The sequence below is a fragment of the Camelus bactrianus genome, chromosome 8 (genome assembly GCF_048773025.1).
Source record: "Camelus bactrianus isolate YW-2024 breed Bactrian camel chromosome 8, ASM4877302v1, whole genome shotgun sequence".
Classification (NCBI taxonomy): domain Eukaryota; kingdom Metazoa; phylum Chordata; class Mammalia; order Artiodactyla; family Camelidae; genus Camelus; species Camelus bactrianus.
Window position 1 is genome coordinate 36,527,853 of NC_133546.1, and position 20,014 is coordinate 36,547,866.

General features: G+C 34.8%; 2 long non-coding RNA genes across 8 annotated transcripts in view; one reads left to right on the forward strand and one right to left on the reverse strand.

Annotated features, from left to right (window-relative positions):
- The window catches only part of LOC141578362 (uncharacterized), a 36,113-nt gene extending 26,697 nt beyond the window's left edge, over positions 1-9,416 (forward strand). The window contains exon 4 of the long non-coding RNA XR_012508647.1: positions 8,619-9,416. This is a non-coding gene — a long non-coding RNA (uncharacterized LOC141578362). The remainder of the gene's footprint in view (positions 1-8,618) is intronic.
- Positions 1-20,014, reverse strand: part of LOC141578361 (uncharacterized) — an 809,650-nt gene that overhangs the window by 52,677 nt on the left and 736,959 nt on the right. The gene's annotated exons all lie outside the window — the stretch shown is intronic.

Genomic DNA, 20,014 nt, shown 5'->3' on the forward strand with positions numbered 1-20,014 from the left:
GTGACAAAAATTCTGTATCCACAGATCTGAGACTCTCAGCAAACTTCAACCAAGCACAAGAAATATTTTTGAAAAACTACAATAAGGCACATCACAATCAAATTGTTAAAAAAGAGTAAATACACTATATGTGCAGAGTAACAAAGATGAGTATGACAATAGATTTCTTGTCAAAAGCAAGAAGTATGTGGAAAAGACAGTAGAGCAACATGTTTAAGTTACTGAAAGATAAAAGCTATCAATCTTCAATTTTATAACTAACAGAACTCTTTCAGAAATTATGCTGATACAAAACATTTTACAGGAACACAAAAGCTAGACTTTATAATATACATAATAGTAAAATGTATGGCAAAAAAGCAAAATTACTGGGAGAAGAGAAAGGAAAGTATACTTTTTGAGATTCTTATGCTACATATGATGTGATATACGATCACTTGGAGGTAGACCTTAGTTAAATTTAAGATGTATGTTGTAATCCTATGTTGGCATATCCAGTCTACGTGATTTTTCAAATAATGTGTTATTAAATTACCACTATACCCTTCTTTACTCACTACCTACAACTTTGTTCATGCTATGACAGCATAGCTAAGTAGTTGTGACAGAGCCTGTAGGACTGGAAAATGAGCATGTATTTACTGTTTGGTCCTTTACAAAAAAAGTTTGTGATCACAGCTGTAAACACTAAATCAGCTACTAAAACAACAAAACAAAGAATTAAAAGTAATAAATCAACAAAGGAGATAAAATAGAATTTTTTTAAAGTTTGTTTTAATCCAAAATGAGGCATAAAAATATTAAAAAGGCAGCAAAGGTTGTACAAATAGAAAACAAGAGCAAGACGGTAGAGTTAAATATTAAGTCAGTAATCATATTAAATGTAAATGTTGTAGACTCATGCTTCCAACCAAAGTGGAGCTATAGAGATCATGTTTATTTTACTGCTTGAAACAAAAAAATGATCAAAATTCATGAAACAATAGATTGTTAGACATTGGATAGTAAACAAAGGAAAGGAAGCAAAGGAGGTGAGTCCTATGACTGCTACAGCCTATTGTTTAGAGAGACTTTCCAAGTGGGAACCCAGAGAAAGAAAACTAAAACAGAGCCTGGCAGATTACAGAGCTAAAAGTCCTAAGAGACCAAAGTGAAGAGTTAACAGGACAGAGTATCAGCTCCTAGAATTAACTGAGTTTGGTAAGGCTGCAGCATCGAAGATCAATACACAGAAGTCAGTCGTATTTTTATATTATAGCAGTGAGCACTCAGAAACTGAATTAAAAAATACTATAAATACAAGAAAATATGAAATAAATGGGGATAAATTTGAAAAAAAAGATGTGCAAGGCGTGCTCACTGAAAAGCATAGATATAACAGAGAGAAATTAAATAAGACTTAAATAAAGGGAGAGATGCACCATGCTCAGAGGTCAAAAAACTCAATATTATTAAGATGTTAACTTTCTCACAACTGACCTATAGATTAATGCAATTCTAATCTGAATTCTAATATGGGCATTTTTTTCAAATTATGGGCATTTCTGAAAAATAACTGACAAGCTGATTTTAAAATTTACATTGAAACGTGAAAGTCATGGGTACCTAAAAACTTTGAAAAAATGAACAATGTTGGAAGACAAAAAAATGAAAAAAAAACACTACCTTATTTCAACACTTAGAAACCTGTGGTAATAAAAATTGTGTGGGTGGTATATTAAATAAAATCAATAGAACAGAATAGAGCCAAGAAATAAACCTATATATAAAAGTCAGTTGATTTTTGACAAAGGTATGAAATTGATTCAATGGGAAAAACAATCCAGTCAAATGACGTTGGAACAAATTTAGAAGATTTTGTACAAAAACAAAACAAAACAAAACTTCCACAGTTACCTCATTCACACATTTATAGAAATTGACTCAAAATGAATCATGGGCCACCATGTAAGATTAAAAACTATAAAATTTCTAGGAGAAAATACAAGAACAAATCTTAGAAACTTTAGGCTTAGGAAAAGATTTCTTAAATATATACCAAAAAAACAGGATATATAAAAGAAAAATTCAATAGACTGTTTATCAAAATTTAATTATTTTGCTCTTCAAAAGAGACCACTAAGAAAATTGTGAATCACTCTATTATACACCTGTAAGTTATATAATACTGTACATCAGCTATACTTCAATTTAAAAAAAAAAAAGACCACTAAGAAAATGAAAGATAAGCCACAGCCCAGAATAAAATGCAAAACTCACATATGACATAGGACTTGAATCAGGAATATGTGAAGAGGTCTTATAATTGAGCAATTAGAAAACAAACACAATAAAAATAAATAGGCATAGGATTTGAGGAGGTGTTTCACCAAATAAATTATATGGAAGGTGCTATGGACTGAACTGTATCCCCACCAAATTCGTACATTGAAGCCTTAACTCCCAGTATGGCTGTGTCTGGAATAAGGAAATAATTAGCATTAAATTAGGTCATAAAAATGAAGCCCTGATCTATTAAGATTACTGTCTTTATTGTAATAAGAAATACCAGAGATCTTACTCTCTCCTTGCCATGTGAGGACACAGCAAGAAGGCAATTTTCTGAAGCCAAGAAGAGAACTCTCACTGGAAACCAAATCAGCTGGCATCTTGATCTTGGACTTCCCAGCCCCCAGAACTATGAGAAAGAAATTTCTGTTGTTTAAGCCACCCAATCTATGATATCTTGCTATGGCAACCCAAGCAGACCAAGATAGAAGGAAAATGAGCACATCAAGACAGGTGTAACATCATTTGTCATTAGGGAAATGAAAATTAAAGTTGCCAGAGATATCAGTACACACACCACAATGTCTAAAATTAAAAACATTGACCTCACCAAGTGTAAAATGGTTGCGGAGCAACTAGAACTTTTACTCACTGTTGGTATAAATATAAAATTCTACATCCACTTTGGAAAACAGCTTGGAAATTGTTTAAAATGTTGAACATATAATCCAACTATGCTTCTCAGGAATTTACCCCAAAGAAATTGTATGTCCTAACAGAGACTTAAACATGAATGTTTACAGCAGATTTATTTTCAATTGTGAAAACCTGGAAACAACCCAGATGTTCATTAGCTAGACAACTGATAAACAAATTGTATATTTTTCCAGTGGAATACTACTCAACAGTGAAAAGTAATGAACACCTGCAATTAGCAAGAATAAATCACAAAAGAATTATACTGAGTGAAAGAAAGCAGATAAAAAAACAGCACACATGACAAAAAAGAGTACACATGCATAATTCAATTTATACATATTTCTGAAAAATGCAGATGGTGTGGATGGGGAAGGGAAGATAGAGGGCAGTAAGGAGCAAATATAAAATGGTAAAGAGAAATTTTGGTGGGTGACATGGTGTAGATGTCAGTGATGTATACATATGTTAAAATTTAGCAACACAAATAATTTAAGTATGTCTAATTTACTATATATCAATTATACATAAAGCTGTAAAAAAAATCAAACTAAGAACAAAAATGCCTGCTTAAAAACCATGACAAAATCTAAATCTTGCTTACCCCCAAATAACTTTCAGTAATATTTGGGAACATGTAGCATCCTGTGAATATCATTTAACATAAATACATTTTTAAAGGTTCCTTTAGTTGAGTATTATGTGCACAATTCCAATCTACCTGTTTAATATTTATTGTCTTTAACTTCTCAACAAGCCCTACATAGGTGTACAAGTATTCTCCACCAGCAGTATATTAATAAGGATACAGGAGAAAAATAAGTTAATTAATTTGCCAAGGATTTTAAGTGACAAATTCTAATCTATGCCAGACGTACTCCATAGTCTGACTATTAACCATTTTACAATAATCTAATAATACCAGTTTGAAAATTATAGTACCTGAGCCAACAGCATCAGCTTCATCCAGGAATTTGTTTTAAATCAAATTATCAGATCCCCACTCTAACTTACTGAATTAGAAAATATCGAATTGGGCTCAACTCAATACTTTTTTCAGTAAAATCTAATTTACATGAATTTTAAAAGATACATTTTATATTTAAAATATATTATAGAAATTATATTTTACATAAATGCGATTTATATATATAATTTTTGTATACATAAATTTCAGTTTTATTGAGGTATAATTGACAAAAATAAGATATTTAAAGTGTACAATGTGATGGTTTAATATATATTGTAAAAAGATTCCCCCATCGAGTTAACACATCCACCACTGCACATATTTACCATTTTAAAAAATTTTGGTGAGAACATTTAAGTTTTATTTTCAGCAAATTTTAATTATACAATGCAGGGGTATCAACTGTAGTCACCACTGTGTACATTAGATCCTTAGACTTTATTCATCTGATAACTGAGAGTTTCTGTACTGTGACCAGCCTCTCCCTATTTCCCCCATTCCTCCAGCCTCTGATAACCACTTTACCACTTTTTTGTTCTCTGTTTCTCTGTTCAACTTCCTTTTAAAAATATTCCATAAATAAGTGAGATCATGCAGTATTTGTTTTTATCTAGCTTTTTTCACTTAGCATAAAGCCCTCCAGGTTCATCCATGTTGTTGCAAATGACAGAATTCCTTTCTTTTTTAAGACTGAAGAATATTCCATTGTATGTGTGTGTGTGTGATGTTTTCTTGATCCATTCATCTGTTAATGAATATGTATATTGCTTCCATCTGTTGGCTATTGTGGATAATGACGCAGTGAACATGAGAGTGCAGATATCTATTTGAGATAATGGTTTTGTTTCCTTTGGCTGTATATCTAGAAGTGGGATTGCTGGACCATATGATTGTTCTATTTTTAGTTTCATGAGGACCCTCCATACAGTTTTCCACAGTGGCTGGCTGTACCAGTTTACACTCCCACCAATAGTATACAGGTTCCTTTTTCCTCACATCCTTGCCAGCATTTGTTATCCCTTGTTTTCTCAAAGAACTGAAACCATAAAACTCCCAGAAGAAAAAAAAGATTAGTCTTGGCGATGACTTTTTTAATTTGACACCCAAAGTAAAGGCAACAAAAGCAAAATAAACAAGTAGGTCTATGTCAGACTAAATAACTTCTGTTCAGCAAAGGAGACCATCAACAAAATGAAAAGGCAAGCTATAGAATGGGAGAAAATTTTTGCAACCCACGTATTACAGATGGTCAATGAGTACATGAAAAGGTGCTCAGTATCACTACTCAGCAGGGAAATGCAGATCAAAACTACAATGAGAGACCACCTTACATTGTTAAATGTCTGTTATCAAAAAGACTAGTGATTTATATAAAGTTTATATTATTATATTAAATATATATGAGTTGAACCTCAAGTAACTGTTGAACTTAAATGTTTCTTAATAAGTTACATTGTTTCAAAAAACTAAAGTTAACAAAATATTAAATATATTACATAATTAAAACATTATCATTTTAATATTTAGATATACATTTGCTAGTATAAAAATTATAAATTCAGCAAAGTTAAATTTCTTCATTACCTCCTTCTTTCCTAATCTTTGTTAGTTACATTATTATCACATTGCTATTATTTATATATTCAGGGTTTTTTTTAATTATTTCCCATAACTGTTTTGTTTTAGTTCTATATTTCATGATTTGTTACTAATCATATCTTTATATGTTAGTGTCTCCTGAACTGTATATTCATTTTTATGCCCCTATTTTATCCTGCAGTTTATTATTATTATTTTTAAAAGAACTTTCTATTGGTGCCCTATTTTGAATTATAAAAATCAGAGACAAGGACCTACTGTGTAGCACAGCAAACTGTATTCAGTATCTTGAAATAACCTATAATGGAAAAGAATCTGAAAAAAAAAATATATGTCTGAATCCCTTTGTTGTACACCTGAAACTAACACAACATTGTGAATCAACTATACTTCAATAAAAATAAATAAATAAAATACATGAGGAGCAAATCATAAAAGAAAATCATTGAGTGATTGTCTCTTCTCTTGGTATTAGGAATAAAAGTTCTTAGGACACTTTCCTGACATCATTGTTTTAAGACTAAGTACTGATACAGCAAAGACCTAAGTCAACTTACCCAATTTTCCTATGTACACGGTTTGCTTTTACTGCAGTATTGTCTTTATTTGCACTGGAAATACAGCTTTGCTATAGTAAGTTTGACTGTGTTGTCAGTTGAATAGGTTGTAAATTTAAAAATTTAGCAATTCATTGCTAGCTTCCTTCTGTCAACTCAACCTCTCCTGCTATTCTGAAAATGGAACTGAGTGTCCTACATTCCTGTCACTCATAGTGTGGTTCTTGAATAAGAATATCAACATCACATGGGAATTTGTTAGAAATGCAGAGTATCAGGCCCTACCTCAGACTTACTGAATCAGAATCTGCATTCTAATTGGATCTCCAGTTTATCCTTATGCACATTAAATTTGAGGACCATTGGTCTAAGTGCACTCTCATTTGATCTTTTCACTGCCTCCTGAAATCGAGGTTCCCAGATGCCAGCCAGGGACAAATCTTACAAGCCGCCTTTCTAAGGATGGCAGTCTTAGGCCTGCTATGTTAAATCTTTCCTGCACATAATCCAAACCAAAGAACTTGAAAAATCAATGATTTAATCAGTGGATTTTACTTGTAAGGGCATGTGTGTATTAATATGTTTCTACTCTAAGTCAATTTTATTAATTGAAAAAATTTTGAACTTAAGGTATGTTAAATGTTACTACTTTACTACACTCAAAATTTTTCTTTTGGCCAATGGAGGAGTACAAAGATAAAGGCAAGTTAAAAATGGCAGATATTCAAAAGTGTGTTTATCTTTTTATGGTAATTTGATGTTATTTTTGTACTTATAGTGGAATTTTTAGTATTAGTTCTAGAATTTGCAGTTTCCAAACGAAATCAGAAATCTTCAAGGACTTCCAACTCAGAGAAACCTTGATAGTATTCAGCATCCATATCTTGTCCTTCCCCCAAATTTTCTCTGATCCATATTATATGATAGAGAATGCATACTTTTGAATATGAGGTTATTTATATCTACCTATGATAGTTACCATATGCTTCATGAAATATTTCTTTGCATATTATTATTATTTTTCCCAAGTGGTTACTAAAATTCTACAAATTTGGATATATTTCCCCTCCCCAATCTCACCAGCTACCCTAAGTACAAAATGTTTCCATCTTGTTTCTCCAGAGTATGGGTTCCTAGGAAAGTCTTGGAATGCTTAAATGTCTTCACATGTAATTCTGCTTACACTTCCCAGGCCAGATAGTTATATCATCACCTTAAATGAGAAAAATGGTAATGTTTAAGTATTGTCTATTTCATTCAGAGAATTACTTTGTGGGGAGAAGTACAATTCCTCTTAAAGTGGTAGATAAAAACAAAGGTGGCCTGAAATTCTACAGCTGCAAGGAAATGAGTTCTGCTGCATGAGCTCAGAAAAGGACCTCAAGCCTCAGATGAGACCTCAGTCCCCTGCTGACAACGTGATTGACTGCAGCCTTGAGAGACCCTGAGCAGAGGACCCAGCTAAGACTTGCTGGACTCCCTACCCACAGAAACTGGGAAATAATAAATGAGTGTTGTTTTAAGCTCAAAACAACAATAACAAAAAACAGAAAGCGTGGCATGTATCAGTCAGTCAATAACAATCACTGAGCTTTAGAAAATGAAACAAGGAGAAAGAAAAACCTATTAAAATAGATGAAAATACATAAATTACCCAGAAGTAATTGAACAAACTATGTATGCAAGTAGTTTTGGAATTCAGTCAAATACTATTTTTTTTAAACAGTTGTTAAGTATTTGCATAACCAGAATTAGATGGATGTTGGGGCAGCCTTGTAGAAGTGTATAATGTTTAAGCATCTTCTTAAGGGAATTTATTTTTCCAGAAAATTTTGCATTGTAGAAGCACAGAAATATCTATAGCCTTTTAAATCAGGGACTGCTAACTTATTGACAGTAAGTCAACGTCAAAGATTTTTTCTTTGTCATTAATCACTTTGGGGATGGCTGAAGGCCATTAAAATAGTCACATTTTAAATCCCTAGTAGATTTCCTAATTACCTCTGCTCTCTCAATTGCTGCAGTTTTAAAACATATTGTAGTACCTTCACTTTTACAGCCCTATCATAAAACAGTGTCCACGTCTAAAATGCAGAAGTGAAGGAGTAGACATTTTATGTTTCAGAGAAGCTAAAGATTCCATATTAAAAATTACTTGAACCTATCACGTAATTTCCAAATAACTTGTTACACAATTCCAGCAAATGTCATGTCATGGGACTATCTTGTATTTTTAAGTTACAATAATGCAGATGGCAGGTTGAATGTTAAATGAGAGAAATTTCCAGTCACCATAAGCAGTGTGAACTTCCACTGTAATTTACAGTCGTACAACTGAGCCATTTGAATTGGATCTTTTGAATTAATGCTACAGCTATCTTATTACGTGGTGTCAATGTGACAGGCTATCATTTGTCTCAATAAGTTGTTGGCAATTATGACTGACAAGCAGAGTAGAATAAAGCTAGAAACAGAAATATCTAATAAACAAGGACTACTACTTACGAAAATAATTGTGTACTTTTCAGTTTCCAGTAACCTAAGGACTAGAAGAACAGACACAAGACCCTGGTGAGTAAGAAGTTCATCATAAAAGCTGTCATTTTGTTATTGCATCTGGAGGCACAGCCAATTTTTTCAATGACAGTATCGCTATGTAATATGAAATGTTGTATAATAAAAGTAATAAATCGCTCTGTTGTCTTTGTATCACCGGGTCACTTAGCAAGAAATAAAACCAGAGAAGCCTAAGTAAAGAGTAGAAGCCATATTGTTCCAAAGGTCAGAATAATCTCCTTCATTCTCTTTTTAAATTGCTCATATAAAAATAAAGTTGATTTGTATTACTGTCATAAACTTTTCTTAAAGAAGAGATTAAAGCCATGCTGAGGCTGCTTGTTTGAGCATATGCAATGCTTTGCTTAAAATACAAATATTTTATTTCTCATCATTACCTGTGGTGTTTCCTCCTTCTGAAGATGGCTTTGAAAAGGCTAGTAGCCCAAAAATCAGTGTAGCATTTTCATTATTAACTCTTCAAAACATACTTAGAGCTATTAATCATTTACAGAAAAATTTTGAAGCCTAAATTTTGTGCATCTCAAATTTCGTAATAGATTATATTAAATAATATTAAAAATTAATTTTCAATGATTATCAGTTATGCAAATGAGTATAATAAAGTCTTTGTGAAACTTATAATAGTTCTTTAATAAAAGTTGTTTAATATCTACCTTCCCAATAGATTACAAGTTTTATGAGTGCAGAACAGTGTGCCCTTCTTCACCACAATATCCTCACTGCATGACATTGTATGACAGTGTCTATTAAATATGTCCTCAATAAATATTTATTGAATTACTTAATAAGGAAATAGTTACACTTTTTTGAAGCCTCGTTTATGAGGAAGCTGACCACTCAGCTCCATCTCTTGATTCTTAGACCATGCATTGCACGTTATTGGACAGAGAATTATAATATAATTACTGATTTACAATGTGCAGAAATTATACACAGTTGGATAATTGCCAAGAATCCACAAGGTAAATTCACACAAGCTTCACTAATGGTGGAAGATGTGATACAGCATGAAAAAGAAAGTGCAGGTAAACACAGAATTTTTGAAAAGCTAACTTCCAAGCACAGCGCCCTAGGTCCTTTGCACAGAATGCACTTCGTCTTGGGATTATGAACTACCAAGATACATACAAGTTATTTTGTTCTCAGGAAAGTCAAGGTATGAGCTTACTGAGGGGTGTTTGTACCCCACTGGTCTGTATAACAAGTTAGATGCAGACTCATCCTTCAGTAAATTTTTAATAAACATGTAAATAAGCTAGTACAAAGTGCTAGGGGACTTTCAGACTTTAAACAGATCGTTATAAATCACCAGCTGCGACACTTCATCCTTATTTTGTCCAACGGTCAGTACCATGGCTCCAGACATCCCTGGAGATAAGCACAGATCCAGTAAGGACCAGCTTCCTTGCACCAAGTGGAGAGCACATCCTGAAGGAGAGCTTCCCAGAGCGTCATCTTCAAGCATTACTTCACAGGCACCTTCAAAAGTCTGTTTCGTTACCCACATAGTCTGGCAGTTTCTGGGTTGTGTAGTATTTAATAGGACCATTGGGTCCCGTGGTCATAAGTGCACACTGTACTTCATTTGCTATAAAATAGATGTGTGCTCCCTTGGTCCAGGTGGTTTTATATGTGCTCCATTTCAGTGAATCAAACACTCTGTAAGTTCTCAAATAGAGTGCCAATTTACCAGTCTTTAAATTATTCTCAGATAAATTTGACTAGAGTTTTTCTTCTTTTCAAATCTGTAGTCACGTATTTAGATACATTTTTTGTTTTGTCTTACTGGTCATTAATCTTGCTTATGTATACAGATCTTATTCATTTAATGCCAGGAGAAAAAATTTTATTTCTCTTATTTATAGAATTCTATTACAATGTTCCTTACTGAGGGACGTTTTCAGATTCATTTAGTGAGAAAAGTTTCATTTCCAATATATGGCCTACCTTTCTCAACAGAAACCGTGTAAGTATATTCTTTGATTTCTTAATTAATTATTGAGAAGTAAGATGTAAGTTTTTCTTGATTCATCTGTGCCAGGACTGTCTCTCTAACCTATGTCAGGCATCTCTCCACCTCCCTCATTTAGCTTTAGCCACACTGGAAATGCCAGCGTGCTCCTATTCCACGGGCTTTGCACTTGCTCTTGCTCCAGCTGGAACGTTCTTCCCTCATATGTTTGCCTAACTTGGTCCCTCATTTCATTCAGGCCTCTGCTGAAATATCCCCTTCTTAGAGAGCCTTCCTGACAATCCTGTCTGAGATAGCACACTGCCATCACTCCGCAACCCTACAGAGCAGGTTCAACAAGGAAAAATGATGACTCAGGTGGGGTCTGGAGGAGATCAGGCGCAGGCTTCTGAAGTCCTTCCCCTTAGGGTGTCATACAAGACATACATATTCCTCTAGCAATGACCTGGAACAACACATGTGAGGTGTTTCTGTCCAGGGAAGCCAGCTTGAGCCTCGGAGTCCAGGCTTCATGTGGAGGGCTGTGCAGGCACTGAGCACTGTGTAAGCAGCCGGCCGTGACTACTGAATTCCAGACCCAGAAGGAAAGCAGGTGTCCACCATATATCATATCGTTTCCACAAACTAGCTAGACAAGCTGGTACCGGATGTTTCAGTGCCACAGGCATTGAGAAATAACCTTACCAGTTGGTAGCATGGCGAATTTTCCAAAGGCTAAGTTCCCAGGGCCAGCCAAGGGTCACCCACACAAGCAAGCCCTCCTGAAGACAGGAGAGGCGAGCAACAGCAGGTCTGCTGCACTGACTCTTCGCTGGTGATTAACTTTATCACCACCTGACCTCCTGTACACGGATTAGGTTATTAGTTTAAATGTCTACCCCTCCCACTAGATTATAAACTCCATGAGGACGGGGACTTTGTCTCTTTTGCTTGATGCCATATCTCTTATGCTTCAGATACTTTGGATAGTGACTGGTATAGAGGAGTCATTTCAAAGTATTCATTCAATGCAGAAAGGAAGGAACACTCATTGACCTCTGCCTGGTAGGATATGTAATGTGAAAGATGAAAACGGGATAAAAGTATCACAGGAGAAGGACTGGTTGGGAGTAATGTTTTTATAGGTATTTGGAAATGAGATATGAGTACATGTGACTCATTTTGCTCCAAAAAAATGAAGTGAAAATTCAGTGCCAGAAAATAACCTAAATGTTTGAGTCAGAGAGAAAGAATGAACAGACAGCCCACTGGCAGAGACAGGTTTATTTTGAGAAACCAGAGTAGGTGACAATAATGAAGTGCTAGAAAATGTAAGGTGATTTTTGAAGAAGAAAAGGGAACAGCTGTGCACCGTCTTTTCTGAGATGGGAAAACGGGCTTTAATTGTGAGTTAAATTCATATATGACATAAGAAAGATGGTTAGGCATGTCAGGGAGCTAAAGTACTTATAGAGAGAGGCTTGAAATCTTTATAGAAAAGATCACTTTTTATCCTGAGGTCTTTAGCTCTTTAGATTTTACCACATTATAGGGTAGACTAATTGATTCTTTTCAAGGCCTCTTCAGATCATAGGATTACTGCTAAAACAGTCCCATCCCATCCTCCAGCAGTAGCTGCATACATGATAAATATGTAATATGATAAATATCTAGTATTTATCATATAGGCATAAAAAGCATAAAATGCATATTTTCTCATATTTTGACATAAAAACAATTAAAAAATTTTGCAGTCTTTGCTTTTTCAAAATCTGATATTAACTTATTCTTACTGAAACAATATTATGATGTGTTTAAGGATGTGAGGTGTAAATGATGGAAGAAACTGACTGATGTAAAATAAGGATGGGATAAAGAAAAATAATATGCATCTCCCAGGAAGTCATATAATTAAAAAATAAGAAATTCTAAATTGCAAACATTGGAAGAAAATAACCTTTGTAAGATTGTAGTTGAAAAATAGGATGCATGCTGTTGTATGGGTAATTCACATATGCTCCATAAACATTACTGGTATTGCTACATATTTTTTTTTATTTTGTAAAGGTAATCTCAATGAAGTTTTACTGAGAACTGTTTGAAATAATCTACACTTAAGATGACAATTTAAAAAGACACATTTTAAGGTACCTTAAGAGTGTTGAGATTTTGTTATCTACATGTGTGGGTTCCTCTAAAAGTTAACTAAAAACAAAACAAAAACTCTGTAAACCTTTGACAAAAGCATGCATTAGAGGTGATAAAAAGCAAAAAACCCTGAGCTGTTTTGAAGACATCCCTAATCTCTAAACACAATGAAGCAGAACAAATGAACTTTCAGCCTTTTCTTGGAAAGAATGATCAGTGATAAGCAACACATCACAGCAAATACCTCAGTAAGAGTACAGACAACGCACGTCCCCTGCAGCCTGCAAACATTCACTCCTCAGCACTCTCAACCCATTATACCTCCTGTTTCACTCCCTTTAGTCACAAACACAATTTAGACTCTTTTCTTTAAAAATAATCCAGAGTCTAGGAAAACACGAAGAGAATAAAAATAGATTCCTCAGACTAACAGAATAAAAACTTCTCTTTATCCTCTCCAAGGCTGTATATTTTATAAAGACAGTGGTAATTAGGATTGGTGATGAGTTCTTTTTGTATACATCTGTCTCTCAAACGTCAAACTAGTTGAAAGTGCTGATTGATAAAGATACAAAAAGGTGTCATGCATTTTTTTTATGCTGCCAAGCTCATTAAACTCTGTGGGCCACAAGGACCAGTCCTGTGGGGTCCTTCTGGGGATAAAAAGTAGTCAAGAAAAATGACTAGACTAACTGGACAAAGTCACTGCATGGATTCGCATGCTCCAGAGCATTAAAAACACTATTGGGCTGCTTATGAGAATAATGGTTTGCCTCCTGGCCTGATTCCAATGAGGATAATTAAATTCTGCATTCCTAAAATCGCTCTCTGCTTCCAGCTTGGAGAAGTCATTCCTTTCCTATTATGTACTGCTGTCCTAGGCTCTGAAACCCTAGCTGTTGTTCAGCCCAGAGATAACTGCATTTCAGTGGTGGGTAAAGTATTACGCTTCCTATGCTACACAGTAAAACACTTTCATATGAGAATTTTTATCATCAGTTTGCATCATTAATATAGATATTTTGTTCTATTTTCTGGAATGATATAGTTCAAACTGTGTATTTACTACATGCTGAGGAAATAAAAATTAGCCAAAGTAGCAACATGGCAAATATTTATAACTGTCAAATATATTTGATATAACTAAACTAAGTTATATGAAGAGTCATATCAAATATAAATCATTTCCCCTAAGGATTTAATGTATTAATCAATTTTTTTTGATAGGAGTGCTTAGTATCAGACATCACTGGTGTAGCATCCAGTTCACAATGGCATCCATGTTTTCTTCCTTAGTCCAAACCAAGACTGATTTCAAGAGAGAAATAAGTTCCCCTCCAGCAGGCCTCTTTCTCATTTCTATTTAGAGCAGAAACTATCATGAAGCAAAGTTAAAGCAAATGAGCAGTGAGAAGGATCTGGAAAGTCTGTTTCTTTGTGCTTGCATTAAGCAGTTCCTTTTATTAGCACCTTGTCTGCCACTCAGCCTCCTATTGCTATATGTCTGTATCTAGTTATCATGCTTCCCTGCCTGAAATGCTTGGCATTATTGAGAATGAAGCGAAGGTCTGAACATTCTAGCATCACTCAATTGATTGACCAGATGCATCTTATTAGAATGTTTGGCAGGTACATGATGAAGCTTTGGTGGGAACAGTGGTATCTGAGAAGGCCAGCCACCTAAGTAACAGAACAACTTCTCCCACCTCCCCCACATTTCTCTTCCCAAACAAGAGGTGCAGTGAACAGACCACTAACATGTCCACCTCCTGCTGGAAGGAAATACTGAGTATCCAGTTTGGGACTAACAAAAATGGTGCAAAGTTTGGTTTATGTAAGTGTATTAAATGGAAGCTCTGTGATTACACCTGCTATTCTCCCAAGAGTATTACCCTCATGCTATTGCAAGTCTGGTAAAGTCATCATGGCATGAAATTACACCATGTTCTTAATTCCACAAATGTATGTGTTGTCTAGTCTCAATTCCATTTTGCTTTGAAATTCAGTTTCATCTAAATCATAGGTTAAAGGGGACGATCAAAAGCAGGCTTATTATATTTCTAAGTTTCCAACAAGGTTAATGAAGTTCAACACTTCAGTTCAATCTGAAAATTAAGGAACAAATGTGATTATTGTAGTTTCAGACAGCAGGGAAAAATATTATAATACCCACATCCTGTGAACAAACACATGCTAATTTTATGACATTCCTTTAAAAAGTTTAATATACTTTTATTTACTGCCTACTCTCTAGGGACAAAGCAGTCTTGAATGTAAAACGCCTTGTAGAATAAGTCGCACGTTCTAAAGAAATTTATTCAGAATAGCAAATAATTGTACTCTGATACTTTTATTCAAATAAATGTCTAATGGGGTCTCTGGGGATATCTACTTTCTTACATTTATGCTCAAAATATATTTGCACTTAATATAACTGATTTTTTAAAGATTAGAAAATTCATGTACATATTGTTAGTGTTTCACAATATGAATTGGCAATAAGCAAGAACAGCTTATACTCAAATTTCACCAATGCTTTATGGACAACTTTATAACTAGTAGGATTCAGAAAGGTATTCATTAAAACTATCCATCACATTCAAAATCCTTATGATGGATTTACACAGTGCTGATTTCCAGAGCAAAGAAATCACAGAGGAAATAAGCATTTCACATGCTCTAGTTATCAGCTGCACAAAGGTCCTAAAGATCATGGTCTTGTAAGTAAAACACAAGCAGGTGCTCTCCTATCATGAGTTCAGTTCCTGCCCATCTCTATGTCAACAGGATAATAGAATTTTCATTATGAGTCTCTAACAACTATTATAAATGAACCAGAATTTGGAACCACAATGATAAAGTTTTTTCACAAGTTCTACCTAAATTGGTGCCACAATCAACAGATACCCTATTTTATTCTCACTGGTATAATATAGCAGAATGAGACAGGAATTCAAAAGGCCAACCATATTGTTTCTTGATTTTTTAGAAACTTTACTGACTTTTTGAGTAATGTGGATGCCCAGTAAGTTTTTTAACTTATGTGATTTATCAGATAAAACATTGGTGGTCAGTTTTGTTCATGTGATCTTGGAGAAATATTATTTTTGCTAAAACTTATTACCATTTTATTTTCCTAAAAACAACTCTAATATAGTCTGAAATGTTTACAAACAATATAATGTGATGTTTGGTGATCAGCTTCTAAACAATACGGGGGGGATAAGTGGGTGGCAGGTAGGTGGGACACATCCAGCCATAGACTGATGTTTGTTGGGTCCAAGAAAGTTTTTTATACTTTTCTGTCCACTCATATATGTCTGAAATTCTCCTCAATAACAATTAAAAAAAAATACTATCTTCTACCCTAGAGGTTGCAAAATGGTGGTCCCACGATGGACCAGTCAGCCAACATATGACCCATACAGTGTTTGAAAACTGGGAAAACCCATATCATAATAACAGTTCACAGATTTTCTTGAAAACTCTGAGGTGGCAACACTGGGTCAGTATCCTCTCCTAATAAACACTTCAATAGTGCAGCGAGCAGCTGCTTCCTGTAGGAAAGGATGATGCCTTGGGTCTGACTGACATCACTTATGTACTTTGCCTCCCTGGCTCTTTTAACCATTTGATATTGTTTAAATTAGGGAAAGGTTTTCACTTTCTTGCTGAAATATGCTGCTACTGAGAACCATTCAGTTATTTATTATGAAGAATCTGGGCTTAATGATGCCATCTTTTTATTCCCAAGAAAATCTGGAAACAGATTGAATGCAATTTCCCACTTTACAAATACTGTCTGGGTCAAATATCAGTCACAAAAGTGACTTATACCTCAGAATAGTTTCCAACGTGCTTAGAGGCCTAGCCAAATCATTTTGATTGTCTAGGAAACGGCTAAAAATTAAAAAACAATGGAGAGTACTCAGAAGATCTTCTAGGTCCTGAAATACAAAAGAGAAAATCCTTCTTCCTTACCATCCAAGATTTACATGGTGGGCATGTGAGCTTTTCTATCAGTTATTTACTCATTGAGGATTTGTTGTAATTGAAGAGTTTTACACCTGAGCTGAAATGTTAATCTTGCTATGCTCCAGTCAAAATCTGATCAGATACTCTGATTACAGTGATATAATCACACACATATACACGTAACATGCACACACCTTAATGCATATTAAAATATATCTTCCATTTCAAGAAACTGTAAATCAAGCATATAAAAGTGAAAGGAGAAGAAAGAAATATACCAGTGTTGCAGTGAACAGAGGAAAAGAAGAAAAATGAGTTACGGATGTCATTATATATCATTTATGTTTAAAAGAACTTTTTGTAACATGAATATTCAATTTACAAAGCCTTGTTATAAATCAGCCATCATCAGTGAGAGATTTATCTTGCTTGCCTGTGCGGTATCATAACTCATTGCTTTATGGGAAGAAAACCATAGAGTAAATTGCTAAATTCATTAAAAACTTATATATTACTGTCTAGGAAAAGACCAATTGATTGAAAACTGCTAAGTCAATTCCTCTACATAGAAATACTTTAATGAGCTTTTATTAAAATAGGTATTTCAGATGCAGTTAAAGAGATAAAATTATGCCAGGTCAGGTTAACAATTTGTTACAGTTCCCAGCATAACTTTTTGGGAGTTCAACATAAATAAAATGTTCTCTAAAATCTGGAGGTAGGGATTTTTATCCCATCCAGGCTGAGGGACTTCTACCACTGAGGCGGTGGGTGCAGACAAGGAATTTTAGCACCAACACCGTACTCCACGCTCACAACATTTGGATTCAGCCTAATTACAATGTACTTTAAGTTTCATCCACTGGCCTTTTGGGTTCAGGGAAACCCATTAATAACTTGATTAGGAGGAGAGTGAAAGAAGTACAGGGTAAGTTTCTATGTATTCATTCAAAGAAATGAATAAAATATCACACGTGGAAACTAGCCCTCCCAGTTTACACTGTACAAATGGCACTTACAGGGAGGTTTGTAGCTATTTGAATGTCATAAGTATCCTGAACAGACTTTTTAAAAAATATCTGTTCACTTCATAACAGCTAGTCTCCTCTTCTAGACTACTAAGAACATTAAAAATTTACTTAGATTGTAGTACAAGTGATTGTTTATGTTTAGTTGGACTTAACTCACTAATACCTGTGGGCTATGACTACCTTTACTGCTGCTGAAACCTAGGAATTGGGAAAAGACAACTGAAAATGTAACTTCCAGCATTAAATTAATAAAATATGACTTTGTATGTAGCAAAGGTTATAAGGAGGCACATGCTCTTTTTGATAACAAGGTAAGGTTACCTTAGTAGATGTATACGACTCTGTTAGGTGCATCTTCTAAGAGCAACTGGGAAGCAATTAACGTTTCATTATGACATACTAGTTTCAAAGCTGGAATTTTTTTTCCCATGCTAACTCTCACACTTTGAAGATGGTGTTTTTCATCAGAACCATTAAGAAATCAGCTGCTACTTGAATCTTCCTAACAATGCTTATGAATTTTCTCGTAGAGTTTATCTGCTCAAGCCAATGACAGGTGCCTGAAACATGTTCAGTGGGTATCAGGGTCAACAGATGTATTTATGGTTTTTAATTTAATTAGAGACATAGCATATTTAATTCTCCTGACTTTCTCCCTCCTCCTCAGAAAAGAGCAGCAGACAATTTCAATGGGCCAAAGAGAAGGATCGCATTACACTGTTTATGGTCCTCATACATTTTCTGTTACTTTATTTTATAATTTTGCTCCAAATGATGGTTATACAATTTTTTGGCCCCATCTCTCATGGAAGATACTGTTTTGAAGTGATTTTGTTTTTTTAAATGCAAGGCTAACAGTAATATTGCTGGGCAGCCCACAGCACTGAACTGAGAAGACATTAACTCTGCCCCTTACATTTAAAATGGACCTGAAAATTCAGTGTCACTGAGTGTCAGGTACAAGGTATAGTAGGCTGTGGGCATTTGGATCACCTCATATTCTATCTGTTCTAAAACATTCCATTTACTCTCAGGATACATTAGTCAGAATATCTTTCGATGCCCCCAAATGTTTTCCCCACCGTTGGTCCCTAAACTTCCTGCATTATTGCCCATGCATTGGCTCTTCACACCTTTCTAATCCCTGTGCCTAAAGCCCCACAAGATTCATTTCTTATAACAAATTCTTCTCTATCCTAACTCCCTATATAGTGATATTTCTTCAAATTAATACACTCTCTCATATTAAAAAATATAAAATGTGGGGCTCATTACAGGCATAAAACCCCATATCTCTGGATATCCCTGGAGTAAACCCCTATTCCTCCATAGACCCAAGAAAAGTGAGAGTCCAGAGAATATTTTTTTCATTAAAATTTACCAAAAATCTATTTGTTGGTGGGGAGATGCTGGACTAGATATTGGGAAAATGCCTAGAAATACAACTTGTTTACAGATAAGATATAAAAGAAACTTTCTTCTTGTAATTTACTTGACCATTTTCAACACTGCCTTCCACTTCTCAGATGTTTCTGTTTAGGCTTCTTAAGAGGGGAGGTCAGCATTATGAAGACAGAATGATGGCTATCTCATGCTCTCCTCTAAACTTACTCAAAGACTGCAAACTGCTGAAGAATGAGGTCAGTGGCTTCCTCATGCTTGTGTCTTTATCACCGAGCACAATGCTGTGCATCTGTCAAGCATCAATCAAATGTGAGTTGAATTGATGGCTAGAAGAACGAATGAGTGAACTGAAATAAATGAACTGTCCATGTTCCAGGACTGGAGACTGGGTTTGGTTTTCCCAAAGATTGCAATGTCTACCAAGACATGGATAAATAATGGTTGGCCAAGTATTGCCATTTCAGTATGTCACTTTAAAATAAATATATTTTATGTTTTATATCAAGGATATGTTTCTAATAAACCCTCTTACATTCCAGTATGATCTGATTTACTCCTGAGATAAATAGAAAGGGCTAGAGATGAAACTAGTGAATAATGTCTAATAGTATGCCAGATGTGGTCATTTTCTGTCCTGAGAACCTCACTGCAATGTTGAGAATCCCTGCCTAGGGGATGAGCTCTTAGAATAAAAAATTCATTCACTCCTACAAGTAAGTGATGGAACAGTGACTCAGAGAGGCAGCAGGAGAGGGGAGGAAAGAAGGGAGAGAAGTGCCTGACTGTGGGTGGAGAAATATTCCTGAGTCTCACATTATATACCACTAACTGAAAA